The 27,161-nt window shown below is 42.1% G+C and overlaps 1 long non-coding RNA gene across 1 annotated transcript in view; it reads left to right on the top strand.

Annotated features, from left to right (window-relative positions):
• The first annotated feature begins 17,534 nt into the window (after positions 1 to 17,534).
• LOC132693939 (uncharacterized) overlaps positions 17,535 to 27,161 on the top strand; it is a 38,577-nt gene continuing 28,950 nt past the window's right edge. The window contains exons 1-2 of the long non-coding RNA XR_009617057.3: positions 17,535 to 18,159; positions 20,168 to 20,210. This is a non-coding gene — a long non-coding RNA (uncharacterized LOC132693939). The remainder of the gene's footprint in view (positions 18,160 to 20,167; positions 20,211 to 27,161) is intronic.

Genomic DNA, 27,161 nt, shown 5'->3' on the forward strand with positions numbered 1-27,161 from the left:
GGGACAACCTAAGAAGGTGACGTGTGAAGTGAGTCCTGAAGGATAAGAGAGATTACCACACAAAGGGTTTGGGGAGGGGGTTCTAGACAGAGAGAACAGTGAGAGCAATGGTCCTGCGGCAGGAAAGGGATGAGTGTGTCCAAGGAACAGAGGGAAGATCAGTGGTTGGAATGGTGAGATTAAAGAGTTGGGTAAGCAACATTCAGAGAGACCTTCCAAGCAATAGTACGAGTTTCAAGCTCCATTCCCAATGACATACCTGGTTAAAAGTCTAGTAGGACAATTAGAATTGTCGAGTGTAGAATAGAATGGATAATGGTATGTGTAGGGAGACCTTTCTAGAAGACCACTGCAATAGTCTAGATGATAGACAATGGGCACTGAACCTAACGCAGTGGTAGTAGAAATGGGGAGAAATGGATGGACTGGAGATATGTTTTGGTTGTAGGACCAGGAAGCCCCTGGGATGAATTTGTATGTGGAAGAAGAGGGAAAGGGAGGAATTAAAGATTGATCTTGACTCAGGTTTGAGCAACTACTTGGGAGAATGTGAGACCATTTACTGAGATGGAGAAACCTTGGGAAGTAACAGGTTTAAGATACTGATTTTAGGTGCCTATAGGGACCAAGTGGCAGGTGATGAGGCAGTTAGATGAACAAGTCTGGGTCTCAAGTGAGAGGTCAGGGCTGGGGTACAAATTGGAAGTCGTGGGACCAGATGAGATCATCAGGATAGATGGGAGATAAGAGAAGGGGGAAAGCCCCAGCCTTGAGGCTCTCCTGCACAAGTCTGCAACTCATAGAAGAAGATTCAGCAAGGAAGAGAAGCCATGACCCAGGAGGGAAATGAGAAGAGTCGAGGTGATAGCAAGGGAGAAAAATACTTCAAAAAGAAGGACATGGTCAGCTCTGCTGAGGGCTGTGATTTGTAAAATGAGGACGAGACATGAACTTTACATTTAGAACAACAACAAAAAAAAATCCACTCTTTACAGCAGTGTTCTCAGACTGATCTCTTTCTAAAACAGATCTGGTCTGCGCCGCCTGGGGGGGCTCAGTCGGTTGAGCATCCAACTTCAGCTCAGGTCATGATCTCTCCATTCACGAGTTTCGAGCCCCATGTTGGGCTCTGTGCTGACAGCTCTGAGCCTGGAGCCTGTTTGGGATTCTGTGTCTCCATCTCTCTCTGCCCCTCCCCCACTCATACTCTGTCTCTTTCTCAAAATTAAATAAACTTTTTTTAATAATTAAGGGGCGCCTGGATGGCTCAGTCGGTTGAGCGTCCAACTTTGGCTCAACTCATGATCTCATGGTCTGTGAGTTCAAACCACACATCAGGCTCTGTGCTGACAGCTCAGAGCCTGGAGCCTGTTTCGGATTCTGTGTCTCCCTCTCTCTCTGCCCTCCCCCACTCATGCTCTGTCTCTGTCTCTCTCTCTCTCTCTCTCTCTCTGTCAAAAACAAATTAAAAAAATTTTTTTTAATTAAAAATAAAATAAATTTAAAATACGGCACAAAAACAGACACGCAGATCAATGGAACAGAATAGAGAACCCAGAAATGGACCCACAAACGTATGGCCAACTAATAAGCAGGAAAGAATATCCAATGGAACAAAGTCTGTTCATCAAGTGGTGCTGGGAAAACTGGACAGCGACATGTCCAGTTGAACAAATGAACCTGGACCATTTTCTTACACCAGACACAAAAATAAACTCAAAATGGATGAAAGACCTCAATGTAAGACAGGAAGCCATCAAAATCCTTGAGGTGAAAGCAGGTAAAAACTTCTTTGACCTCAGCCACAGTAACTTCTTACTCAACATGTCTCCAGAGGCAAGGGAAACAAAAGCAAAAATGACCTACGGGGACCTCATCAAAATAAAAAGCTTCTGCACAGCGAAGGAAACAATCAGCAAAACTAAAAGGCAACCGATGGAATGGGAGAAGATAATTGCAAATGACATATCAAATAAAGGCTTAGTGTCCAAAATCTATAAAGAACTTATCCAACTCAACACCCAAAACACAAATAATCCAGGGAAGAAATGGGCAAAAGATATGAATAGATACTTCTCCAAAGACATCTAGATGGCCAACCGACACATGAAAAAAATGCTCCAGATCACTCATCACCAGGGAAATACAAATCAAAACCACAATGAGATACCACCTCACACCTGTCAGAAGGGCTAACATTGACAACTCAGGCAACGACAGATGTTGGCGAGGATGCGGAGAAAGAGGGTCTCTTTTGCATTGCTGGTGGGAATGCAAGCTGGTGCAGCCACTCTGGAAAACCGTATGGAGGTTCCTCAAATAATTAAAAATAGAACTACCCTATGACCCAGCAATTGCACTACTAGGTATTTATCCAAGGGATACAGGTATGCTGTTTTGAAGGGACACATGCACCCCAATGTTTATAGCAGCACTATCAATAATAGCCAAAGGATGGAAAGAACCCAAATGTCCACTGATGGATGAATGGATAAAGAAGATGTGGCATACACACACACACACACACACACACACACACACACACAAAGGAGTATTACTCAGCGATCAAAAAGAATGAAATCTTGCCATTTGCAACTACGCGGATGGAACTGGAGGGTATTACGCTAAGTGAAATTAGTCAGAGAAAAACAAAAATCGTATGACTTCACTCATATGAGGACTTTAAGACATAGAACAGATGACCATAAGAGAAGGGAAGCAAAAATAATGTAAAAACAGGGAGGGGGACAAAACATAAGAGACTCTTAAATATGGAGAACAGAGGGTTACTGGAGGGGTTGTGGGAAGGGGGATGGGCTAAATGGGTAAGGGGCATTAAGGAATCTACTCCTGAAATCATTGTTGCACTATATGCTAACTAATTTGGACGTAAATTTAAATAAATAAATAAATTAATTAATTAATTAAAATAAAATAAAAATTTAAAAAATTAAAAAGAAAAGAGATCTGGTAATGTTGCTCCCTTGACTACAAGATTCAGTGGCTCACCACCAACTCCCTAGCAGGGCATATTGGTCTGCTTCTTCGCAGCTTGGCCTCCATCTGCTCTCCCCACTCCTTTGCCCGCGCTTCACAGACGGGTCCTGCCTCTCTTAGCAATACCGCTCCCTGGGTCTGTGCAGTTTCTCAGACCTGTGCTGCCCTGCCTTCCCCCCAGTGGATGCCGCACCCCTGACCCAGCCCTGATTCCACTTCCAGACTGTGTTGTTTGAGCCATTCTCTAGGATCTCACAAATCCCCTGCTGGGATCTCTAATACAACACACTCCAGATTGCATTAGAATGATTCCTGCTTGGTTTCCCCCATTAGACTATGAATTCCGTTACAGGTAGGACCTGTGGTTTGTGTATCCTTAGTGCCCAGAATAATACCTAATCTATAGTAGATGCCTACTAGGCATTTGTGGAATAAATTTCTTAAAGGCTATTATTCCAAATAGAAGTTCTAACAATTATTGACGGAAAAGCAAAGTAAAGGTATCTTTTGTACCTGCATACACATACAAGTTCCCTTGCTCAAAAAATCATCTTAGGGGCGCCTGAGTGGCTCAGTCGATTAAGCATCTGACTTTGGCTCAGGTCATGATCTCTTGGTTCATGAGTTTGAGCCCTGCGTTAGGCTCTATGCTGACAGCTCAGGGCCTGGAGGCCTACTTCAGATTCTGTGTCTCTCTCTCTCTCTCTGCCCTCCCCTACTCATGCTCTGTCTCTCTCTCTCTCTCTCAAAAATAAACATTGAGATTTTTTAAAAAATACATCATCTTAAAACGTACAAACACTCCCAGTTAACGGCTGAATTGTGTCCTTAACCCCCAACCACCCCCAAATATGTTGAAGTCCTAACTCCAATACCTCAGAACAGACCTTATTTGGAAATAGGGTCTTTACAGAGGTAATCAAGTTAAAATGAGGCCAGTAGGGTAGGCCCTAATCCAATATAACTGGCGTCCTTAGATAAAGGAAAACTTTGGACACAGAGGCAGACACACACAGAGGGAAGCCATGTGAAGGCACAGGGAGAGTGCCTTGGGAAGATGGAATATTGACACAATGCGTCTATAAGCCACGGAGGGTCAGAGGCTGCCAGAAGCTAGAAGAGGCCTGGAATGTTCTTTCCTAACGCCTTCAGAGGGAGCGTGGTCTTGCTGACACCTTGATTTAGGACTTCTGGCCTCCAGAACTGTGAGGCAATGTTTCTGTTGTTTTAAGCCACCCAGTTTTGGATACTTTATTATGGCACCCTGGGAAATTGAATGCATCCCCCAACATGAAGACAGCCCCAAATGTATTCTCTCTGCTTTGTCACTCTGGCACTCCATGAACTTAACTCAGTCTTTACGCTGAAGAGTGAAAAAATACAGGGAAAAAATTTTGCCCAACAGGGAATTGAGGAGAATCTCCAAAGACTTCCTCTAATCAGGTTTAAATTAATCTACATTTTGTATTTATAGTGATATTAAATTAACAGAATGTGTTTTGATAATAATGTATTCTGAAGGGTGGAATTGATTATATTAATTTGAATGCTATATTTTTATTCAGTAAAGGAAAGTTAAGCATTTCTTCTGCTCATTTTATAAACTTGGGTGAGTCTCGTTATAAAATAAAATAGTTTATTAATTAAAAAGTTACTTATGGGGGCTCCTGGCTGGTTCAGTCAATACAGCACGCAACTTTTGATCTTGGGGTTGTGACTTAGAGTCCCATGTTGGGTGCAGCGATTACTTAAAAATAAAATTTTGGGGCCCCATTGGTCAAGTGTGACTGTTGATTTAGGCTCAAGGCATGATCTCACAGTTCGTGAGTTTGAACCCCATGTTAGGCTCTGCACTGTCGGCACAGATGATGCTCTGTCTCCCTCTCTCTCTGCTTGGGATTCTCTGTCTCCTTCTCTCTCTGTGTCCCTCCCCCACTTGCTCTCTATCACTCTCTCTCAAAAATAAACATTAAAAAATTTTCGTTTTAATCTTTAAAAAATAAAAATAAAAAATAAACAGTTATTTATGAAAACTCTAAAGGTCTGGACTGAAACAGTGGGGTGGTGTGATGGTCAAGTTTATGTGTCAAGTGGACTGAGCTAAGAGATGCCCAGATAGGCGGTAAAACATTATCTCTGGGTATGTCTGTGAGGGTGCTTCTGGAAGAGAAGCAGTCACCAAAGCAGGTGGCATCCAATCCATTGAGGGCCCAAGTAAAACAAAAAGGCAGAGGAAGGGCAAATTTGCTCTTTGCTCGAGCTGGGATGTCTATCTTCTCCTGCCCTCGGACACGGAGGCTCCTGGTTCTTGGGCCTTTGGACTCTGCCCACTGGCTTTCATGGTTCTGTAGCTTGCAGACAGCAGATTAGGGGATTTCTCAGCCTCCATAACTGCATAAACCAATTCCAACAATAAATCTTCTTTTATATATAGGTATCTTTATACATATCCTATTTTTTTCTGTTTCTCTGGAGAACTCTGACTAATACATATGGGGAGATGAAAATTTCCAGAATCCATGGGAAGGTGGCAGAGAAATTATCACTGACAGATTTGAACAGAAAAGAAAAAGGAAAAGAAGTTCATACTTTGGGGAGGCATTACTCAATCTAACCAAGAAAACAGAAGCCACGTTGAGTGTTTACATAGGGGGGATTTAATACAGGGAATTGATCACACATAAAGGAAGAGCTAAGCACCAAACAGCACAATGAAGCAAACCTGAAATTAACAACCGAAGGAGCCACTACTGCCTTAGGCTGGAGCAGGTTTCTCCATATGGGCTCTATTGACAATTTGGGACAGATAATCCTGTTGTGGAGACCTGTCCTGTGCATCATAGAATGTTTAGCCTTTATCTCTGGCCTTTACCCACAAGATGCTTAGAAGCCTTGCCTACACAAGTTGTAACAACCAAAAAGGTTTCTGGACATTGCTAAAAGTCCCTTGAGTTGGGGGAGGGGGGAGGAGAGAGAAGGGGTAGACAGAAATGTTCCTGGTTGAGAACCACTGAGCTAAAGGGACAAAAGGAGGAGGTGGTGTCACCAGAACCTGGGGTCATCCAGCATCACCCAGGAAAAGCTGGAATCATGAGGCAGAGAGGTCTGTCCAGTAAGAGAGGCAGGGAAAAGAGGCCCCAAGCAGGAAGGGAAAGGGACAAATATCCTGGCTTCTCTCTTGCCCCCTCGATCTCCTGCAGGCTGGTGCTGCCTTCCTGACATGGAGAGCAAAGGAGAGGCATGGAATGGTTTTGAGAATGCAGGCCCAGGATCAGCACAGGGACTGACTTTCAAACTGTAGCTCTCAATGAGGACAAGATTTTAAATCTGAGGACGAACTCTGAGATTAGTGCTCATTCAATGTGCCAGATCACCAAATGATTGCTGCACACCGTCCAGAGGCAGCTTATTTGTGACACCAAGAAATCCCTCACTTGTGCTGGTAACTTCCAAGGCCTCGGAAGGGCCCTAGAAAAGTGTTCAACATTCTCTCACTTTTTTGTAAAATTTGTATCACGCTTCCCCTCATGTTGGGTGGAACTGGAGTGGGTGTGGATATTTTGAAGAGCTGGTTAAAGAAAAGTTGAGGTGGGTATCAGCCCTACCCTTGGGCTTGGACAACAGGGGCTCCTATCCCAGGCCCGTACTTCAGAGGGCCTCAATCTGGTTCTTCTGCTGTACCCTTCCCTGGAAATGAGAAGTCTGCAGGGTCAAGGGGATATGTCCACTCAGAATTTATGCCCTCCCATTCTTGCCCATACTTTGAGTACCTAGGACCCTAGAATTTCCTGCCCAAATGGCCCTGAACCTGCTTCCAGAATCTACATGGGCCTCTCTCCTCAGTCCAGCCTTCTGAGAATGGGCCATGATGTAGGAATGCATGCCTCTAGGCCCAAGAGGAGGCCAAGACATGGCTGATTGCTGGAGGTTATGGATAAATCTTGGATGTGTGGACTAGAGTGTCCACAGAAGTTTGTGAGAGGTCTCTCATGGTATGGAATGAAGTTAGGAATGGGAACAGAAGGGGGGTCATAAATAAACAATGATAACATCAATAGAAGACACTCTGACATCGAGACACACATTGTAAGCCAAAATAATAAATTGTTTCAAATTATATCCAAAGTAGGAATTCAATAAAGAGGAAAAAACACATTTTGAGTAGAAGTAAAAAATGGACGTTTATATTGTTTGATAATCTATTTCTTCTTGATCTAACATGAAATAGTGACATCATAATCCACCATCACAATGGGGTTACATTGACAAACTGGTTAATAAGAGTCATCAGTTCAAAAAGTATCTAAGATTAGTTCTTGTGCAAGAAAACATGAAACGTGCATGAAATCTTAACAGCTCATATATGAAAGAAACTCAATATAGGGCTTCCCAAATTTGACAATTTTAAAAAATTAACAAGACTTATCAATAACCAGTTCTGAAGCTGAAAACCCTTTTCTAATATAACAACAATTTAAAAAAAATTAGTCAATCATTCTAAGGGAAAAAAGTGATTTATCTTTCTATAGAAAATGCTATTACAAAATCACTGTCATGTAAAGGAGTGTATACAGGTATGTCACCAAAAAATATAGAGATAATGATATTCAAGAGATACGTCAAGCTGTCAAATAATGAAAATATTATTTTTCTAGATTTTTGTAGCATTTGTGAGCTTTTCAAATTCTGTAATTTGCTATCATTTCTCTTTCCATTTTAAGTATATATTCAATTTCATACTTAATTTCATATTCACAATTTTCCATTCTCTTCCCTAAGGAAGGAACCTGTTCCCAAGCTGTATGAGCTTTAGTTTCCACAAAACCCGGATCTTGTCCTGGCGTCTGATTTATCATGTGGTGTTTGGGCGTGGACAGGTAAATCGAGAGTTGTTGAAAAATGACCTCTGCTTTTCGGAGCCAAAGACAGTTTGGGATAAAGAGGAACAATAGCTTTATTGCTTTGCCAGGCAAAGGAGGCTGAGCAGGCTCTGGACTTCAAAAACTGCAAGCCAGGGCAGAGGGAGAGGCAGGGGTGGGGTGGGGGTGGGGGTGTTATAGGGAAATACGTGATCAAGCCGGTTTGGACAGGAATTGTGTAAGTGCTGCCAGCCTTGTTAGTCGTTTTCAGGGTGGTCCTGGGTTCCTGAAATAAAAGGTTAAGAAGTGGGGGGGGGGGGGGGGGGGGGGGGTTGTGTTTGTGGAAGAGAGCAAAAAGGTTACTTGAAAGTGAAGATTTGGGGCACCTGGATGGTCCAGTTGGCTCAGGGCATGATCTCACAGTTTGTGAGTTCGAGCCCCATATTGGGCTCTGCCCTGGTGGCTTGGAGCCTGCTTGGGATTCTGTTTCTACTACTCTCTTCCCCTCCCCCTTCTTGTTCTCTCTTTCCCTCTCTCTATCTCTCTCTCTCTCTTTCTCCCTCTGTCTCTCTTTCTCCCTCCCTCTCTCTCTTTCAAAATAAATAATAAAAATAAACTTAAAAAAGTAAAATAAAATGGAGCTTTGCTGAAGCATTAGTGCAGCCTTTTGATTTTTGTTCAACTTTATGCTTGTAAGCATAAAGGTTGTAAGGTTTCCAGAGGGGCTTGGTGGTTACGCCAGGAGAAATGTATAGAAAATTATCTGAGTGGGCAGCTCATCCTAACCCCCAAAATGTCAAGATGTATTATTTTAAGGTAAACGAGTCAGCAACTGGCACTTCCTGAATGCCATTTTCAGATGACTGAATTATGTCCTCGTTTCTCCTTGTTTCTGTTCTGTAGTCTCGGAGGCAGCTGATACAGGAGGGAGAACTGGGCAAGGGGCAGATGACTGTTGGGCTGTGACTGCACAGCTTCTCTCAAGGTACAGAGCAAAGAAAGACAGTGGTTAAAAAACAAAGCCAAAAAAGTAACCACAGTCTATCAGAACACGCCATCAATCCTGACAAAGAGCTGGTATGTTTGGGAGTCCCGAGAACAATCCCCAAAGCAGACAAAGGAGTGGGTAGGAGGCACCAGGAGCCACAGCAAACTGGTTTCTTTTGCAAGACTATAGGCTGCGGGGCCAGACCCTTCTTCTCCTTGAACAAAGCACAGGGATTAATTCTTACTACGGAGTTTATTATTTCCTTTAAAGTAAAGACATTCCACTCTGAAGTGTGTTAGGTTTCTGAGTGTTCACATTTCCTCAAAAATAGTTATCAGGATTTGAGGATGTAACTTCTACCCACGTTGGTGTACTTTAGGGACTGGTAAAAGACAGGCTGCCTGGGGCAATGCTGCTTGTCCATTTTCCAGCAAAGTTCTTTTAATTCCTCAAAAACCTTATGATTAAATAAAGTGGGTTGAACACACTTTTTATCTCTTCCCCCTTCTGAAATCCCAGTAACACGACTGTAAAAGAATAAACTAGGTGTAAGTCCACAAGGACAAAAAGAATGAGAGAGGAGCTGACAGCCAGCTAACGATTCAACAACATCTGGAAGCTGTCGTCCTGAGAAGTGGGACTCGGCAGGACAGAGGGAGCTGGATCAGAAATCCTGGCTCGGCTCCTATCACTTCAGAACAGAGCAGACAGCTTTCACAAATTAATCTTGACTTTATTTATTATGGGAGTATTTTCTTTTATAAAGTGGATCACTTAAATTATAAAATGAGCTTTGAGGGGCCCCTGGGTGGCTCAGTCCGTTAAGCATCTGACTTTGGCTCAAGTCATGACCTCAGGGTTTGTGAGTTCGAGCCCAGCATCTCTGCTATCAGCACAGAGCCTGCATCTGATCCTCTCTGCCCCTGCCTCTCCCCGGCTCGTGCTCTCTCTCTCTCTCAAAAATAAATAAACATTAAAAAATAAAATAAAATAAAATAAAATAAAATGAGCTTTGATTTACTAAACAGTGGCAGTTAACCAAAGGCAAGTCAACTGTTACCCTGGATCCACTCCCTGGCCAAGTTTTCTTCCCGGGGAGATTGGGCCAGCAAATCCCCCGCTCAGGCAGGGCTTGGGTGCCAGACGGCAAACCAAGCCGAGGTAAAAGTGAAGCAGCTCTCTCTGAATCACATAGGCTGAGGGAAGAAGGGAAGAGCGGTTTCTCCAGGGGAAAATGGGGGTAACAGTAAGAACAGCTCTTTATACACATTAACTCAGTTAATTCTCATAACAATCATGTGCTGGAGGTACACATATCCCTTCACTTTACGTGTAAAGACCTGAGACACAGCGTTTAGGTACATTCCCCAAGGTCAGTTAGTCAGTGGCAGAGCTGGGGATGAGCCCAGTCTGGCTACAGTGAGAAGGAGACACGGACCCCGGGTGGCAAAACCATAACAGGTCTACCACAGACGGAGCCTGAATTATGTTCCAAAATTTTCATTAAATTGTGTGCACTGTATACAGCGTTATCGTATTGCCGACAGTTACAGCGTGGGACAAGAAAATGACATAATGCTAAGCCTGTTCTTCCTGAGCAGCAGCAGGACCCCAACAGACACAAGTCTGTGACAGTCTGAATAATGGCCCCCAAAGATGTGTCCCAATCCCTGGAACCTATTCTCTTATATCATATAAGGGACTCTGCAGTGTGATTAATTAAGCCTCTTGAGATGGGGATTCTCTCATCCTCACAGAAGACTCTGGGCCCCCTTGCACCTTCTACAGCCCAGACCACGAGGAGCTCACAGACTAAGACACACCCTTCTGCAAATGCTGCATCACTATTCCAATCACTAGTGAGAACTTGTTCACAAAGGTGAGGGGAACCTCAAACAAATCTGTCCCTGAGCTGTGATACTAAGTGAAAGTTGGCACTCATCATACACTACGTTGGATACCCATATGAGAAATAGTTGATAATCACAAGACAGAAAGTTCTCCCATTAAAAACAGGACAAATATAGTAAGGCATTTGTAGGGTTCAAATGCCAATAAAAATTGATTTTGTTCAGGGATCAGAATTTCTACACTGCCAAAGACTTTGCTGTGGTTTTGAAGAAAGAATCATGAATAACGTCTGGGTCGCTTATGCCTAGAAAAAGGATGAATCTTGATTAGTCATGGATGGGGGTTGGTGTGTGATAAACAGTCCACATGTTCTCTTGGTGGAAATCATGTCTATTTGTGCTTAAGCTATTTTTATATTGTAAGTTTATAATTCTAAGATGAACTTCGTAGCTGGGAGAAAAGGGGAGGAACCCCACTGGAACACTTGAATGAGCCACCAGGCACTTGAGCAGATGGAAGGAGCAAATAATACACACCAGGAAGCGTTTGCCATCGGAAAGGTCAATCATTTCAGTCTGCAAGAGGACTGTGAACTCAAAGTGTTCCTTAGACAAGGAGCAAAAGCTTATTGGGTGCACCCATAAGAGTCATGAACCCGGAAAGGAGACATTTAATCACTGGGAGGCCATGTGACTACTAGAAGAGCAAGGCTCAAACCTTGACTAAGAACAGTGATACCCAGGGGGACCTGGGTGGCCCAGTCAGTCGAGCATCCGACTCCTGATATTGGCTCAGGTTGTGATCTCAAGGTTGTGAGATTGAGCCCCTCAACAGGCTCTGCGCTGACAGTGAGGAGCCTGCTTGGGATTCTCTCTCTCTCTCTCTCTCTCTCTCTCTCTCTCTCTCTCTCTCCATCTCTCTCTACCCCTCCCTGGATCATGTATGCTCTCTCTCTCAAAAATAAATAAATAAACATTTTTTAAAAAAAGAACAGTGATACCCAAAATATGAGGTATACATGGTCACTCTCCATTCCACTCACGTGGCAGACATTACTAAGTGATCATCACACCTTTTCTTGCTGAAGCCAGAGGCATCCTCACAATCTTTCTCAGCACAGATCCCAGAGAACGAATACTTACGGATCAGGACCCACGTGATAAAACCTATTTGCTATCCCTGGTTTAGAATAAGAGGTAAAGGAACCAAACGTTAGTTAGAATAGAATCTGCATTAATATCTGTCTTTAGAAAGCACTAGAGGCACACTGAGTAGGACAGAGAGAGATCTGGACATGAAAATAAGGGAGGACTTCCAGGGGCTGAAGCCAAGGCATCTGTAAAGTTGCAAGAGATGATAAAGAACTTCAGCAAATATTTCCTCATGTCTCTTTGGCCTTAATAGGGTCATGTGCCCATCCTGAACCAATCACTGTAGTCCGACGTGTGAATCAGAGCCCACCTGTGGAGCTAAGGGCCTTCCTGCCCAAAGCACATGAGTACACGTTGGGGAGAGGTGTCTCCAGCCGGGTACTCTCACCTTGAAGGAAGAAACTTAAGGCCGGGGAATAAACAATAGGTGTTATTTACACTAGGGTAGGATTTCCAAGGGCCAGAGCTGGAGAGCTCTCCAGAGGGCAGATGAGGTATCTATAAGGTAGGTGCAGAGCATGGGGAGGAGGTCGGAAGTGCTTCCGTCCTCTAAGGAGACCTAGAAATCCACACCTGCTGCAAAAATGAGGAAGCAAGTTTAGGTTGCAACTTAATATGTCCCCAGAACTAGTAAAGGCACAAGCTTCCATTATCCTGAACTAATCCATTTAGGACAATTATCTGTTGTCATATAAGGGGAAAACCTTGGAACCAGCCAGCAACTAGGTCCTACAGCCCAAAGACAAAAATAGCCAAGTGCTTTCTGCGACCCATGCAAACACCCCATGTTTAAAATTTTGTTTCCCCAAATGTTTTCCCCCAGCGGTTAGCAACAAACTCGACTCAGAAAGATCCTGAGTGCTTGCCTTCTAAGGAAAGAAGAAGGAAACTGGGGGATTGTGTCCCATTTCTTTGTTACTTCTGGAAACAGAAGATCTCCCAGGGAGAAGGAGCTGGGGGCTTTGAAAAGAAAAGGAGGCTGGCTGGTTGCTTGGGACGTATGGAAAAAAAGGAGAGGTGCATAAAGGCAGTAATGAGAAGCAGCTCTGTAGGCTTAAGGGGCGGAACCCCATGGGTTACTGAGGAGGAAGAATTTGTAAATAAGAAGAGTGTCAACGGAAAGAAGGCTGGAAACTATACCACCTATAGTTTCTTCACAAATGGCATCAGCTAGTTTAGGGATCTTTCAGCTGTAAGCATTTCTAGAAAAATCTTTCCCAAACTGGCTTAGACAGAAAAAGAATTTATTGGCTCACAGATTTGAAAGGGACAAATGTAATGTGGACTTGGGGAAGATTTGATCCAGCAGCCCAAAGAAGGAGATGCTTTCTCATTACAGTCTTCTCTTATCAGGAGGGGATATGTTCAGAGACCCCCAGAGGATGTTTTTCCATATACGTACACCCCATGATAAAGTTTGACTTATACATTCGGCACCGTAAGAGATTAGCAATAATAACCAATGATAAAATAGAACAATTACAACAACATACTGTAATAAAAGCTGTGTGAATGTGGTCCCTCTTTCTCTCAAAATAGCTTACTTTTCTGTGCTCACCTTTCCCCTTGTGATGACGGGAGGTGATAAAATGCCTACGTGGTAAGATCAGGGGAGGTGAATGACGTAGGTGCCATGTTATGTATGTTATGTTTGGCTACCACTGACCTTATGACAATCCATCAGAAGGAGGATCCTCTACTCTGGGACTGCAGTCTGGAGTAACTGAAACCTCTGAAAGGGAAACCATGGATAAGAGGGGGGACTACTGAACTATCAAATAGGAGAGAATGGGCTCTGTACCCCAGAACCCCAGAATCCCAGTCAAAGGACCTCTGATTGGACTAGCTTAGGTGTTGTGACCAACTCTGAGCCAATCACTGTGTCCGGTGGGAAGGAAATCAGGTTCTAATCAGAGGTGGCTGTGGAGTCCCTCACATAAATTCTCCGTGGCTGAGGATGGTGGGGGTGATGGTTTCCTAAGGTAAATAGGATATTATTACTATGAAGGAGGGGGAATAATGGCTGGATAGCCAATAATAGGTCACTGAACATCAGATGTACAGGAAAAGGAGAAATGTGTGTAATATACATTCTCAATCAAAGAGAAAGGCAAATAGGGAAAGTCTCTCTCCTGAACGTGGCTTTTGCTTAAAAAAAGGGTGGGGTGGGGGGGAGGTGTACTGGAACGGATGACTGGAAGAGAAGGCATGCTCAGCTGGCTAGCAGCTGCTCCATCACATGAAATGAGACATAGGAAAACAACCCCCATGAATAATCTCTGAAGATGGATCTTGATACATATACTTTACCCGGTGTTCTTGGAAGGACTCATGGGGCACACCCCAAAGAGCAAGTTAATGTTCTGTTAAGTTCTTGCTTTATTTATTATCAAGGATGGCTGCTTCCTGAAACCCAGCACTATATTAGCATTCTGCGTGTCACTGTGGTTCAAGTATGCCATGGGAAAATGGATCGCCATTCATTCACTGAAGAATTTCCCAAGTTAGAGATACAATTAATAATGTTAGCATAGCTCAGTTCAAAACTCTAATGTTGCCTAATATGGAAGATAGAAAATAATGAGAACAATCATTCCTTTGTGCTTGGAAGAGAAAAGTAAAATAGTTTTGGTAGTATGATTGTTCAATAGATTTCTTCTTACTTCCTGAGCTATGTTCTTGATTCATGCCAGGGGTCTGCCGGGCTGACAGAGCCAATATATTTATCTGAAATAAAAGTCTCCAACTAGTATGTCAGAACATAGCAGATTTCAAAATCTTGTCTGGTAATCAGGTTAACGGTTTAAATAAATTATGATACATCTCTATAATAGAACTATTATTTATTTATTTATTTATTTATTTATTTATTTATTTTTATTTTTATTTTTTAAAGTAGGCTCTACACTCGGCTTGAACTCATGACTCTGAGATCAAGACCTGAGCTAAGATCAAGAGCCAGACGCTTGGGGCACCTGGGTGGCTCAGTTGGTTAAGCTTCTGACTCTTGATTTCCGGTCAGGCTGTGAGATTGAACCCTGCAACACACTGAGCGGGGGGAGCCTGCTTAAGATTTTCTCTCTGACACTCCCCTCCTCACTCTCTCTCAAAAAATAAAAAAATTAAATAAAAAGAGTCAGATGCTTAACCAACTGAGCAACCCAGGTGCCCCTCTATGATAATGGAATATATAATGGCATTCTATTCAGTCATTTAAAATGATGCTGTAGGGGTACCTGGGTGGCTCAGTCGATTAAGTGCCCAACTCTCGATTTTGGCTCAGGTCATGATCTCACAGTTCGTGAAATCGAGCCCACGTCAGGCTCTGCACTGAGCATGGAGCCTGCTTGGGATTCTCTCTCTCCCTCTCTCTCTGCCCCTCCCTCCTTTGTGCTCTCTCTAAGATAAATAAATATTAACAATAAATAAAATAAAACAAAACGATGCTGTAGATGAAAATGTATTTGCATAATGTTCATAATAAATTGTTGAATGAAAAAAGTTATAAAACAACATGGAGGTTATAATTACACTTATAAAATACTAAAATATTTACATTTTTTGCACCAAAAGCATCCCATAAAGTGCTTCTAGTGGTTTTCTCTGGGTGGTGGGATAATGCATATTCTTTTTTTAAATTTTTTTATTTTTTATGAATATGAATTTCTCTTGTTATATTATCTAAGTTTTATACAACACTCATTTATTGCCTTTGTAATAAGAAAAATACAGCAGAGATATTTTTAATTAAAAAATTATACCCACTGCATCTGTAAACCTCTAAGTGTACTTATATTTTACTCCTTAAAAATTTTGGTATTCTTCTTGTAAGCAGCCACAAATCCTCTGTGAAACGAGGTAAGGGAAGAAATGCATACATGCATGTAAAAATGAGTGAATGAATAAACACAGCACCAATTAGATCAGTAAAGGGAACTCTGGGGACTCCCAAGGCTGACTGGTTTTTCCCTTACTTCACATCTAAATGAGATCCCATTGTAGGAGAACAGTCCCAGGCCCAGCCATGTGGGGCATTTTCGTGTTTCTGGGTCTGGAGATGGAGTTTCCTTGCTCTCAGGAGTGGCATCTCAAGAGTCTAGGGTCTCCTACTCTAGTAAGGGGGCAGTCACCTTCCCCCTTCACCCCATGTGGAATTTTTCTTCTCACAATCCCTAGATCCTTCCAGTCCTCAACCCCCACCAGGAGGGAATGCTACGCTGACCTCAGGGGCTCCTTGACCACTCATGCCAGGGTTTCAGGTGCTGTCCATTGCTTCAACCACCTTCTCCAGAACTGCCACCCCTACACAGCCCACATTAGTGCCCACCATCACTGCAGCCACCATGCCCCAGGTGTGTTAGAGATCACTCCCTTCTTGAGTTCAGAGCAAAACAGACAAAGAAACTCCCTCTCAACAGACTCCAGAGTGTAGAAATGCAAAGGTCCCCATCACAGGGCTTTTCCCAAGTAGGGAAGGAGGTAAACACATCAAGCTTCTAGCTCAGTCCCTCAATGCCTCTCCTTTCTGCTCACCAGCCTGCTGGACTGGGGGACAAAAAGTAACAAAACAGAGGTGAAAGAGGCTCAAAAGCCTGTAAGTAACACAAATTAGTTATCCACCAGTGGTCGGGCTGTAGCAGATTGTCACCAAGGGTAATACAGGCCCGGGGTTGATAGGTTTGTTTCTCAAGAGAAAGCAGAAATCTAGATTATTATGTATAACCACCCAATTTTTAAATACTGGCAAATAGTTTATTTTTTTTAATCCCAGTAGAGGTTAGGAATTCTGTTAGGGATTCCTGGTTAGGAATAGGTTAGGAATTCTGTTCACCTGCTGTAAAAGAGATGAGAAATAATATAGCTTAAGATAGAGCCTTGGTACTCTATCTTGGTGAGAACCTGAAAGTAGTTCAAAGGTGGAGAGTCCAGGGCTATGTGCAGCTCCATGAGGCCATCAAGTTCAAATCATGTTTCTTTCTAGTGGTTGCTAGAATGCCCTGGAACTTGAATTCAAATTCAACTAGCTGAGTGTCCCTGGGCACAGCCATTTACCTTGCTATGCCTCTGTTGCCTCATTTTGTGAGATAAGCACCTTGCCTCACAGGGTGGTTTTGAGAATTGAATGAGATACACAGGGAAAAAGCACTCAGCACAGAGCCTTACAGAGCACTTAGCACAGCAAGCTCCCAAAATGTTGACGTGAGACGAAATGAACACAAACCTGGGCCTTTATACACTCTAATGACGAAGCAAAATTCTTAGATATGCAAAGAGAGTTGGATATAGGATAGATGAAAACTGAATTGCTCTGTATTATGTAAATGAGAACTCATTTTCCTTTTTTTTTTTTTTTTTTTTTTTTTAGCTCCTTACAGAACAGGAAATAACAGGAGAAGAGGAAAAGCGAGCAACACAACAGATTTGAGGAGGACATTTACAAATACCTGATGTTAATGTTGAGATTGATAATCTTTTTGAAGAATAAGACCATCGGTCACCCCAAATTGTCTTTTTGAAGTCTGCTGGGCAGAAAAATATCTATTGTGAGTAATTTTTTATGGAAATTAGGAGAAGGGGCTGAGGTCTATATCCATGCTGATGTAGAATTGCAATGGATAGCATATATAGGACTCTATATTCTATTGAATGGACTAATTCTGAATGGATTAGTTCAACAGAAATGGGAATCTGGAGTCAGAGCTTAATCTGTATGAACATAAACTGTACGCTTCCCCGAATCTTTGGATAGATTACTGGATTTTGTTCAAATGTGAAAGGAACAGGGAGGGTTTAAGTCCATTTTTTTTCAAATCTGAAGGACCAGGAAGATCCTACCCAACATTTGAGTCTCTGGGCTAGAGCACCTGCCCTCCCCAAGGCCCCAACAACATTCCTAATGACCCTTCACAAAATCAAATGGGAATCTTCTGACATTGCCTCTGCTTTTGCAATACTGAGAAGTCAGGAAAAGCTTGAGTTGGCTGTAATTCTAAAGGATGAATGGATGCTGATGGCGTATCCTAGCAACGGCTGAAAAGAAATCAACGTCAAGTGATACAAGCTCCATGAGTGGAAGCAAAAGATCCACTGCAACACAGTCAGAAGTAACATGGCCTAGGTAGTGACTGTCAGTCCCATACTGGCATTTGGAAGCTGACCTGTTGTTAGGAGGCTGCAAAGATCAAGCAAGAGCAAAAGGCTGAGTTGGGCTAATGGAGGCCTCATACAAATGACCCAAAATAACAATGCTCAATCAAAGTCCAGGTTTGGAGTGACAACTTAGCCAGAGAAAGCCATCTGTAGAAAACTGAAAGTCAGTGAAGGCTGTCAAACACATCCCTTTAATCTAATTACAAATGACATTTATTCCTTTAAAGACACATAGCATTAAATAAGACACTAATAATCCTATCTCACAAGAATGAAAATAAAAATTGCTCTCTTCCATAACCCGCTTTATAAGCTTGGAAAGCACTGATTGTTAGCCAAGTACCACTGAAGACTACTAATGCCCTCTTTTATTTGTCAGGGCTGTTTTTCCTGCCAGTAAAAGAAATTCAGCTGGAACTTCATTTGAGCAAAAAGGGACTTGTGGGAAGGAGAAAGTCATAGAATCAAAGGAAGACATCCAGGAATTGGGCAGCCCTAAGGCTCTCCAGAGCTAGGAATCAGGGACTTAACACACCTAGGACTCTTTTCGTTCTTTCTTTCTTTAATTTTTTAAACTATTTTTTAAAAAATTGAAGTATAATTGACATACAATACCTTCTTCACTTTAGGTATATATCATAGTGATTCAATATTTTTATACATTATGAAATGACCCCCACCACCTGTCGCCATACAAAATAATTACAAATTATTGATTATATTCCTTATGCTGTACATCACATCCCCATGACTTATTTATTTTATAAGTGGAAGTTTATACCTTTTAATCCCCTTCACCTATTTTGCCTGCTCCCTGGCCCCTCCCTGCTCTAGTAACCAACAGTTTATTTCCTGTATCTATGAGTCTGTTTCTGTTTTGTTTTGTTTGTTTGTTGGTTTCGTTTGGTTTTTAGATTCCACATATAAGTGAAATCATAGGATATTTGTCTTTCTCTGTCTGACTTATTTCACTTAGCAAAATGCCCTCTAGTTTCATCCATGTTGTTGCAAATGGCAAGATTTCACTCTTTTCTATAGCTGAGTAATATTCCATCATATATATATAGTAAATATATGTATGTAAATATATACATATATATGTATATATATACATATGTGTTTGTGACCGTGGTCGGACAGAGTAATTTCTCTACCAGTTTCACTTAGAAAAATTCCTAGAGAAGGATTTGATTAGCCTGGTATGGGTCACATGCTTATTTCTGGGCCACTAATTGAGGATGGTCGTAGGATTGGCCCGGCCTCAGTCATATACTCACTCCTGGTGTAAGGATAGGAGGTGGGGTACTCTGGGACTGGGATGGGAAGAACTTCCTCAAAGGAAGGGGATACTATTTTCAAAGAGAAAAAACTGGTGCTGAGCGGATAAAGAACAAATGTACACCACTGTCATTGGATTAGTTATTAAAGTCATTTTCATAACCTGCCACTATCCTAAGCTGGTCTAAGTTGTCTTGGCAAAAGCAAAACATTACAGAATTACAGCTGTCTGGAATGTACTATGGATTTGGTTTGATCTTCCTAAAGCATTTAATTAGCCCCCATAGGAGGTGGGAAATTAACTGTACATTACTGAAAATACCAAATATAAATTTCCCATAAATTAAAGGAGATACTAAAAAGATAAAAGCTAATATCATAGCTATATTTTGATCTTTATTTCCAAATATAAGTTACATTTATTATGGATTTTTTAATCAGTAAAATAATAATTCAAAATTAAGTTTTTATTAAAACTTAAAGGAGGGGTGCCTGGGTGGTTCTGTTGGTTGGCTGAGTGACAAACTCTTGATTTCAGCTCAGATCGTGATCTCATGGTTGGTGGGTTTGAGCCTGTGTGGGGCTCTGTGATGCTGGTGTGGAGCCTGCTTGGGATTCTCTCTCTCTCTCTCTCTCTCTCTCTCTCTCTCTCTCTCTTTCTCTCTCCCCCACCCTGTCTGCCCCTCCCCGACTCATGTACAAGCGTGCATGCACACGCTGTCTACCTCTCAAAAGAAGTAAAATAAACTTAAAAAAATACTTAAAGGAATATTGCATGAAAAAACTTTTAAAAGTATCTCTAAGTCATTCTTGTATAGGTGACCCATATTTTTTTATTAAGTTTAAAATTTTAATTCCAGGAGAGTTAACCTACAGTGTTATATTAATTTCAGGTGTACAATATCGTGATTCTATACATTACTCAGTGCCATCATGGTAAGTGTACTGCCTAGTGACCTATATTGACATCTAATATAAGGTTTAGTTGAACTAGTTAGTGTTTATATGATTCTATTTATTAAAAATAAGTAATAGTAAAAAGGCCTAAAATTGGTCATACTTTTGAGAACTATTCATCAGTAAACCAAATTATCATTATTCTAGAATTTTTGTTAGGTGTTTGGATCTTTTGCCTGTGAGCCTATTTTTTTTTTAACATTGTTTTAGACGTTCATTTATTTTTGAGAAAAAGAGAGTGTGAGAAGGGGAGGGGCAAGAGAGAGGGGGACAGAGGATCTGAGGCGGGCTCTGTGCTGACAGCAGGGTTTAAACTCATGAACCATGAGATCATGACTTGAGCCAGAGCCGGGAGTCGGAGACTTAACCAACTGAGCCACCCAGGCGTCCCTGCCTGTGAGCCGTTTACAATAATTAAGGTATGCCCTCTGGAGATTCACTATACAGCATAATGCCTGTAGCTAACAACACTAGATTCCATACTTAAAATTTGTTATGAAAATACATCTTGGGGTACCTGGGTAGCTTGGATGAGCATCTGACTTTGGCTCAGGTCATGATCTCACGGTTCAGTTCGTGAGTTTGAGCCCCACCACGGGCTCTGTGCTGACAGCTCAGAGCCTGTTGCCTGCTTCAGACTCTGTGTCTCCCTCTCTCTCTGCCTCTACCCCTCTCTCACTCTATCTCTCTCTCTTTCAAAAACTAAATAAACATTAAAAAAAAACTTAAAAAAAAAAGAAAGTACATCCTATGTTAAGCATTGTTACCACAGAAAATTATAATAATAACAATAAAGAGTTGGGAGGTGATGGATATGTTTATAGCCTTGATGATGATGATGGTTTCATGGGTGTATACTTATTGCTAAGTTCATCGAGTAGTATACAATAAATATGTACAGCTTTTTATCTGTCAATCCAACCTCAATAAAGTGGTTTAAAAACAAATAAAATTAAATTACCAAAAAAAAAAAAAGGTATGATAATAACAGTAATGGCTACCATATATCAGGTACTTTACCTGACAACTCCGTGAGGAGGGTTTTATTATTCATGTGTTGTAAATGAGGAAACTGAGTTCCAAGAAGTTAATTGTTCAAAGCTACATGGCTAGTAACCTCTAGGGTGGTCTTAGGTCCACTCTAGAACCGATTGTCCCTCTAATCTGTCACCTTGCTTCCCGGACTAAGCAATGCTGGAGAGAAGAACAAAACCGTGCAGGGTGTTTGTTAATAAAATAGGAATCTAACAACCAAGTGTTCTAAAATAATCATTGAATCATTAATTGTATAAATATGCTATAAAGTTGGGCAAAGAAGTTTATTTCTTAGATTCCAAGATGTTCTCCAAAATACGGTGTGCAAAATGAAAGAGTGGCTAATTCTAGGACCCTAAAAGAAATCTCAACATCAAACTCAATTAGCAAACACAGATGAACAAGAAACAAGAAGGCAAGGCAGCCATTACTCAGTCAAAAGTCAGGGAGAAACTGCTCTAAGGGACCATGAGGGAAAATATGAGATCTTTGCTCTTCTTCAACAATGGAAAATTAGTTAAGGGTTTTAATTTACTGTGTGAGGACAATAAGGAATTGGAGCAAGCACAGTCATGTGACAGTATTAATGGTCATCTCAATTCTCAAACTGAAACATATCCAGGTCAGCCTGCAGGGCAAGCTGTCTCCAAATGCAACCGCCTTGAGATTCTCTGGTAAAGCCGACCTAAGTAAGGGAGGTCGTCTGAGGTCACCTGTAAGTACATAGTTCAAAATAAAAAGGTTTTTGTCAAAAGAGCTTTACATTTTTGGACAAAGCCCCAGAAAAATAGTATTTTTTCCAGCAGACGAGGCCGCTTTTCTCCATTATGACACCACGAGAGCCAGTAGGGCACCACCAAGCTCAGATTAGGATTCTCCATGACAGATATCATTAGTGCAAACCAAGAGTTATTCCTTCAGCCTTTGCTAACAGAACCTTAATTTTGTTTGCCTTTCATGTCTTTCAACAAAGCTGAGTCCTTGTCTGGCCTCTGGGGATGACTGTTGATTAATAAATCAGACTTGGTCATCTCATGATCCTTGTCCAGTGACTGACTGACATGGGCAAGAGGTGCAATTCCGACCAAGAGAATGCTGGAAGTTTCTGGGAAGATTTTTTGTCCTTTCAAAAAAGGGTAGAAGACAGGGGCATCCCCCTTCTTCTGCCTCTGGATGTTGTCATCTGCATGTGATGTCCAGAACTGCAGTGGTCAGGACTATGAAAGGAGCCAAACTAAGAGAAGACATCACCATAGTGAGGATGGGTAGAGATGGGAAAAACCAGAGTCCTTGATAATGGTATTAAGCCACTGAACTTAGAAACTACCTATTTGCTAAAGTCTAACTATAGATTCTTTAATATGTGTATTATTAAATCTTATTATTATTATTATTATTAATGGGTTTTTTTTTTGAGGGACAGAGTGCTAGTGGGGGGAGGGGCAGAGAGAGAGAGGGGGACACAGAATCTGAAGCAGGCTCCAGGCTCCGAGCTGTCAGCACAGAGCCTGATGCGGGGCTCTAACTCAAGAACCACAAGATCATGACCTGAGCCAAAGTCTGACACTTAACCGACTGAGCCACCCAGGTGCCCCCAAATGCCTTATTACTGAAGGCACTTTTAAATTGGTTTTCTTTTTAGCCAAAGTTTCCTGAGATTCTCTCCTAGCCAGAGGTATCAAAATCTAATATCAGGACATCCTGGTCAGATCAGCATCCAGCCCTCCCCAGTGGCTATCCAACTTCTATATGGTCTTATAATGCTTAGGCATTTGGCATCCTCACTTACCTTTTTCTCGTTCCCTTCCTTTCCGTTCCCCTCCCACACCTTTACTCCATACCTTATCCGGCCTCAAGTCACATTGCACTTGCCTTCAGGTAAGGGAATCTGCAGAAGACTAAACTCAACCTATTGCCAGAAGATGGAATAATCATATGTCTCCTGTCTGCCCTGGAGACAAGTTGATTTTAAGAAGATCTACAGTAGGAGGTGCCTGGGTGGCTCAGTCAGTTCAGCGTCTGTTGATTTCGGCTTGGGCCATGACCTCACCACTCGTGGGATTTGAGCCCCATGCGTCCAGCTCCATGCTGTCAGCGTGGACCCTTCTCGGGATTCTCTCTCTCCTTCTCTCTCTGTCCCTCCCCTGCTCTCTCTCTCTCTCAAAATAAATAAACTTTAAAAACATTTCTAAAAAAGAAGATCTATAGTCAGGTAAACATCACTTTTTTTGTGTGCTGAAGATCCTGGATCACTGTCAATAGTCTCTTAGAACTAAGTTTCTTATGGGGCGTCTGGGTGGCTCAGTTGGTTAAGCGTCTGACTTCAGCTCAGGTCATGATCTCACAGTCTGTGAGTTCGAGCCCCACATCGGGCTCTGTGCTGACAGCTCAGAGCCTGGAGCCTCCTTAGGATTCTGTGTCTCCCTCTCTCTCTGCCCCTCCCCCACTCACACTCTGTCTCTCTCTCCTTCAAAAATAAATAAACATTAAAAAAAAAATTTAAGAACTAAGTTTCTTAGACCTTTTTTAAAAATCACATGGCATAAATTTTAAAGTGTATAACTCAGTAGTTCTTAGTATATTCACAATGCTGTGCAACCATTATCACTAACTGATTTTAGGATATTTCCATCACCTTGGAAAGAAACCCTATACCTATTAGCAGTTGATCCTAGTTCTCAATTTTCTTTTTAACTCACATCTCTGAACAGCCACGAATTTGACTGAGTTTTGTTCCTTGCAGTTTGTATCATGAAAATAATACGGTGGATTGTTCTATTCATTTTACCAATGCAAAATTATGTTTTAATATTATATATTCATCTTTAAAATATAGATTCCTCCAAGATTCTGAAAACCAACACCCTCCCCCATAGGCATCCTCTCTTAGCCCTTATTGCTCTGTTTGATTAGATAATACTTGTGAGATATGCATATTTTGTGTGGATGCCTTCTATATAGCAAACTGCTTCTTCTGTGAGTAATTTTTTGACATTAACATTGTAAATTTATTAATCCTACCTGCAAACAGACAGCTTTTCATGAATGAGAAAATAATTTTTTATGGCAATTTAATTTAAATTTCAAATTAGGATGCAGATTTTCTGGTACATAATTTTTCATCCTCCCATTGCTTTGAAAAGAGCATTATAAATCACTTAAAATTGTGGGGCTAATGCTTAGCCTCATTTAGTGACATAAAAATGATTGTCCATTTAAAAAAAATTTTTTTTACTGTTTATTTATTTTTGAGAGAGTGAGAGAGAGACAGAGCACGAATGGGGGAGGGGCAGAGAGAGAGGGAGACACAGAATCCGAAGCAGGCTCCAGGCTCCGAGCTGTCAGCACAGAGCCCGACGTGGGGCTCCGACCCACAGACTGCGAGATCATGACCTGAGCTGAAGTCGGGACACTTCACTGACTGAGCCACCCAGGTGCCCCATGATTGTCCATTTTTTAGCGATTTTATTGTGGCTCAAAGTTCCAACTCCAGACTCCATGTAGCTGAATCTGCAAATCCACAGACCTCTCCAACTGGAATCATCCAGTTGAGCCATCACATACAGGAATTTCAAAGACCTGGACATATCCTCAAACGCATATGCAGGAGCCTCACGGAATGTATGTACCCACCTCAGCACAAATTTTAGAAATCTTAAAGCTATTAGTTTACAGTAATAAATCCTAACAACCACTGGCCCACGATATACCCACATTTACGAGTCAGCACATTCATACTCAGGGCTGTATCTGACAAGAAAGATGGTGCATACCAATAACAACTTTCATGACTATAGAGAAGTAATAAAGTCATACAGATGTCATGTCAGTGAGGACAGTCAGTTGCAAGCGGGAGAACCCTACGTCATCTAGATTCAGGAGAAAACGTTAGGGAAATTTCTTGGTCCACTTTCCTGAGAAGTCTAAGTGAGTTCTAGCTTCAGGCTCATCTGGAGCCAGGTGCCGAACAGTCATCAGGAATCTGTCTCGTTCCTTCTCTTGGCTCCACTTTCCTTCACACTGACTTTACTTTCAGGCTGCCTTCCTTAGCGGAGTGCCTCCCGGCCCCACCTGGCACATATCTTCAAACCTAGCTTCAAATCTTATAGAATGAAGAATTCTAGGGGCGCCTGGGTGGCGCAGTCGGTTAAGCGTCCGACTTCAGCCAGGTCACGATCTCGCGTCCGACTTCAGCCAGGTCACGATCTCGCGGTCCGTGAGTTCGAGCCCCGCGTCAGGCTCTGGGCTGATGGCTCGGAGCCTGGAGCCTGTTTCCAATTCTGTGTCTCCCTCTCTCTCTGCCCCTCCCCCATTCATGCTCTGTCTCTCTCTGTCCCAAAAATAAATAAAAAACGTTGAAAAAAAAATTAAAAAAAAAAAAAATGAAGAATTCTATTCTCCAGTATTTCCAACTAATGTCATGTACTTGAGTTTCATTGGCATGTCTTGGGTCGTGTATTCTTTCCTGAATCAATCACTGAAGCCAGTGGGATACATACAATATTTTGAGAATTGGAGAGTGGGTAAAAATCCACTGATTCATATAGACTAAAAGTAGGGGAAGGATGGTCCCCACGAGAAATCAGGATTCTATGACAGAAGACAAGAAAAGCAATGCTGGGCAAGCACAAACAACAGATGCCCAGACATATGCTTTCCAGGAACTGGATTCTCTGACACATCCTGGTGAGTAACCCAGAACTAATGCATTGTGCATGCAGGGGGCACCATTCACACCCTATGCACGTAGGTGAGACATGCACGGTGTCCCTTGCTCTGGCACAGGAGGGTTGGACATCAGCCCGGGAAACAACTTTCCTTTCTTATTTTTTTTTTTTAATGTTTATTTATTTTTGAGAGGATGAGAGCATGAGCAGGGGAGGGGCAGAGTGTGAGGGAGACACGGAATCTGAAGCTGTCTCCAGCCTCTGAGCTGTCAGCGCAGAGCCGGATGTGGGGTTTGAACTCACAAGCTGCGAGATCCATGACCTGAGCCGAAGTCGGATGCCCAGCCAACTGAGCCACCCAGGTGCCCCGGGAAACAACTTTTCTAAGGCCTGTTCTATCCCAGCGGATTTGTTAAACAATCCACCACAGGTCCACTTCTGTCATTTCGTTATTTGCTTCAATCTTAGACATTGCCTTGCTGGAGCCAGAGCTGGCAAATGTGGCTTGATTACTGTGCACTTAGGATGCAACAGCATTTCATACTAGTGCACAGCAGGGTATGGATTCCATTGCATGTGAGGAGAATATTATAGATGGGGTTTCTCCCCATGTAGGAGTGAGATTTAAAGCTGTGAAGCAGGCCTAGAGATCTTTGCAGGCCGATCACACGAGTGACCACAAACCCTGAAAATAATTACCAGTCTTTCTGGAAATGCGGCACAACATCATGGCAATGAGTGTACTTTTTTCTTTCTCTTATAAAAATTGGTCGATGCGAGTTTTTTGGTTTCCTATTTGTAACTATTTGCATGCTCTGCTGTTATTCTCCACAAGGGTTTTTACCTCCTGAAATCACAGAATTAGCATGCTGTTCAAGGCTGCTGCTACTTAATTTCAGTTGTTATCTCTCCTGTAGCAAACTTATTAAATCTGATCAGTACTAGATTACTTTATTATGTCTATATGTATAGTGCCTTCACAGGTGTATTCAGTAAATGCTTAACACACAGAGTATTTACTGGAATTCTTTACTGGATTTACAGATTATTTACTGGGATAATTTTATTCATGCCTTTTCTCAAAAAGAAACAGTAAGTACTATGAAGAAGGTAAAGCAAGCAAATTTATATAACTGAAACTGTAAAATAATAGGATGTTTCACGGGAGCCCCTTTAGGTTAGGCAGACCCAGAACATCTTGTTGAGGCGATATTGGTAAACTGAGACA

This window comes from Panthera onca, chromosome B4, assembly GCF_046562875.1.
Source record: "Panthera onca isolate mPanOnc1 chromosome B4, mPanOnc1 haplotype 2, whole genome shotgun sequence".
Taxonomy (NCBI): Eukaryota; Metazoa; Chordata; class Mammalia; order Carnivora; family Felidae; genus Panthera; species Panthera onca.